Source organism: Triticum dicoccoides, chromosome 1B (assembly GCF_002162155.2).
Source record: "Triticum dicoccoides isolate Atlit2015 ecotype Zavitan chromosome 1B, WEW_v2.0, whole genome shotgun sequence".
NCBI lineage: Eukaryota > Viridiplantae > Streptophyta > Magnoliopsida > Poales > Poaceae > Triticum > Triticum dicoccoides.
Genome location: NC_041381.1, coordinates 58044929 through 58048602, shown reverse-complemented (window position 1 = coordinate 58048602; position 3674 = coordinate 58044929).

The window sequence follows — 3674 nt, the reverse complement described above, 5'->3', positions numbered from 1 at the left end:
TCGTCATCGCTATGTAGCCCCTTGTCTCTGGTTTCGGCACTTAACTTGCCTGCCTGCTTGAACATCCAATAATCCCTGTTGGTGTGATTGGCTGGCTGTTCGGGGGTGCCGTGTATCTGGCACGAGCGGTCGAGTATCCGGTCTAAGCTGGATGGGCCCGGGGGGGTTCTTTTGAATGGCTTCTTCTGCTGATTGGGTTTAGAGCCTCTGAATCCGGCATTGACTGTCGTATCTTCAGTATTGTCGCCGTTAATGCGGCGCTTATGTTTGTTGCGACATGACCTGCTGTTGTTGTCCTTGGTATCTGAATTGCCGGGGCTCTTGGTGATGTTATTGCTACGAGCTAGCCAGCTGTCTTCTCCCGCACAAAAGCGGGTCATGAGTGTCGTGAGGGCTGCCATAGACTTCGGCTTTTCCTGTCCTAGGTGTCGGGTAAGCCATTCGTCTCGGATGTTGTGTCTGAAGGCTACAAGGGCCTCGGCGTCCGGACAATCGACTATTTGGTTTTTCTTGGTTAGGAACCGTGTCCAGAATTGTCTGGCCGATTCCTCTGGCTGCTGGATTATGTGGCTTAGGTCATTGGCGTTTGGTGGTCGTACATAAGTGCCCTAGAAGTTGTCAAGGAATGCGGATTCCAGGTCCTCCCAACAACTAATTGACTCCGCTGGCAGGCTGTTAAGCCAATGTCGAGCCGGTCCTTTAAGCTTGAGCGGGAGGTATTTGATGGCGTGTAGATCATCACCGCGGGCCATGTGGATATGAAGGAGATAATCCTCAATCCATACTGCAGGATCTGTTGTGCCATCGTATGATTCGACGTTTACGGGTTTGAAGCCCTCGGGGATTTGATGATCCATTACTTCATCTGTGAAGCATAGTGGGTGTGGCACCCCTGTACCGGGCTATATCATGATGCAGCTCGGATGAGCTTGGTCTGTTGTATTCGGCCGGGCCGTACTTATTACGTCCGGCGTGACGGCTAGCGTCACGTGAAGCGGGGCGCCCATGCGATCCATAGATCGATCTTGTTTGCCTTGCCTTATTCTCCAAGATGTCTTGTAGGTCTGTTGCGTCTCCCCGTACTCTGGTATGTTTTGAGCGGTGCCGGGGTGCGGCTTGGGTCGAGGGCCTGAAGGCCTCTCTATCGCGGCCGCGGGGTGGCCGACCGGGCGCATCATACGCTGGTGATGTAGGTTTAGTTGCTTCCTCCTCAAGTTGGGGTAGCAGCCTGCGCTTTGGGTAGCTCTTGGAGGGACGTTCTAGTTTATACTCTTCGGCCGCCAGGACTTCGGTCCATCTGTTGGCTAGCAAGTCTTGGTCAGCTCTAGGCTACTGCTGTTTCTTCTTGAGGCTGCTTGCCGTGGCCACAAGCCTGCATTTGAAACGCTCTTGTTCGACGGGGTCCTCTGGCACGACGAATTCGTCATCGTCGAGGCTTGCCTCGTCTTCGGAGGGAGGCATATAATTGTCGTCCTCGACCTCTCTGTCGGCCGCTCTCTCATGAGGGCTGGCTCCTTCGTCCTCCTACACTAAATCCTGCTGGAGGGGGTTGTCTTCAGCACTGTCCGGCGTGTTGTTATCTCCGGTGCCGGAATCGCCGTTTTTGCTTTGGCGGGACTTAGAGCGGCGCCGCTGACTTCGGCGCTTGGGTTGCTTCTTGGAGGGATCATCCTTCATTTTTTCCTCGCCATCCCCCGCTTTAGGGGTGTCCACCATGTATATGTCATATGACGAGGTGACTTTCCAGTTCCCTATAGGTGCTGGTTCTTGATCGTCTCCTTCATCGGCGTCCATGTCGTCGATGTCTTCGGAGTCAAAGTCGAGCATGTCGGTTAAATCGTCGACAGTGGCTACGAAGTGGGTGGTAGGTGGGCTTCGAATTTCTTCATCGTCCGCATCCCAACCATGTTGGCCGTAGTTCGGCCAGGGCTCTCCTGACAAAGAGAGACTTTAATGAATTCAGGATATCGCCAAAAGGCGAGTGCTGAAAGACGTCCACGGCGGTGAACTCCATGACTGGAGCCCAATCGGGCTTGATCGGAAGAGGTGCAGGATTTACGGAGTCCGGAGCAGAGTCCGGCACCTTGGAGGCACGGGCCTTGCGAACGACTAGGCTGGTATCCGGCTCTATCACCGTAGAGGTTGCAGCTTCCAGGGCAGGGTCCAACCGTCCATCCCCGACTAGCGCAGTGGGCTCCGAGCTAATGGTCGGAGCGGACACCTGAGCGATGCTCTGGGCGTTGTCTGGCGGCAGAGCTAAATCATGCCCATCGTGATAGTGCGGCGCGCCCGGTTGTGGCTCGAATCCATCGAAGATCAAGTTCCCGTGGATGTCGGCCGTGTAGTTTAAGCTTCCAAACCTGGCCTGATGGCCAGGGGCGTAGCTTTCGATCTGCTCCAGATGGCCAAACGAGTTGGCCCGCAGTGCGAAGCCGCCGAATACGAAGATCTGTCCGGGGAGAAAAGTCTCATCCTGGACCGCGTCGCGATTGACGAGCGAAGAAGCCATCGGGCCTAAAGGCGACGACACAGAGGAACTCTCAATGAAAGCACCAATGTCGGTGTCAAAACCGGCGGATCTCGGGTAGGGGGTCCCGAACTGTGCGTCTAGGCGGATGGTAACAAGAGACAAGGGACACGATGTTTTTACCCAGGTTCGGGCCCTCTCGATGAAGGTAAAACCCTACTCCTGCTTGATTAATATTGATGATATGGGTAGTACAAGAGTATATCTACCACGAGATCGGAGTGGCTAAACCCTAAAAGCTAGCCTATGGTATGATTGTTGTTCTTGCTATGGACTAAAATTCTCCGGTTTATATAGACACCGGAGAGGGCTAGGGTTACACAGAGTCGGTTACAATGGGAGGAGATCCTCATATCGTATCGCCAAGCTTGCCTTCCACGCCAAGGAAAGTCCCATCCGGACACGGGACGGAGTCTTCAATCTTGTATCTTCATAGTCCGGGAGTCCGGCCAAACGTCTTAGTCCGGCCATCCGGACACCCCCTAATCCGGGACTCCCTCAGGTGGCCTCGACGACAACACTCTTTTAACTTGGTAAATTTGGGTGGCCTCAAGAGAGTTTGTCGGGTAGGGGCGCGCAGCGGGAGGGGGTATAGACCAACATCATTTTTTCTCTAGGGTTTGGGTGTCCTCGAGAGTTTTGGTCGAGCAAGAGGGCCGAGGGGGGGTATGTCGACGACGACAGAGGAGAAGATCGAAGAAAAAAAAAGAAAAAAAGAGGAGAAGAAGAAAGGAATAGAGGAGAAGAAGAAAAAATAGAATATTTCTATTTTTTCTTCTTCTCCTCTATTCCTTTCTTCTTCTCCTCTTCTTTTTCTTCTTTTTTCCTCTTCTTATTTTACTTTTTCCTCTACACTAAACTAAAATGCACTAACCTAAAACCTAATACTAATTAACAACCTAAATAAAAAATTAATACATATATTAAAAAACATACATAAACAAAAAATGTTATGAACATTATATTTAGGTTGTTAGTATATACACATACATAAACATACATATATACACATATACACAAAAAATACACATATATACACATACAAACACATATATACACATATACACAATTTTTTTTTGCATATATACACATAAACAAAAAAACGCAGGGCAGGGGCGGCGGCGCGGCGGCGGCGCGGCGGCCGCGC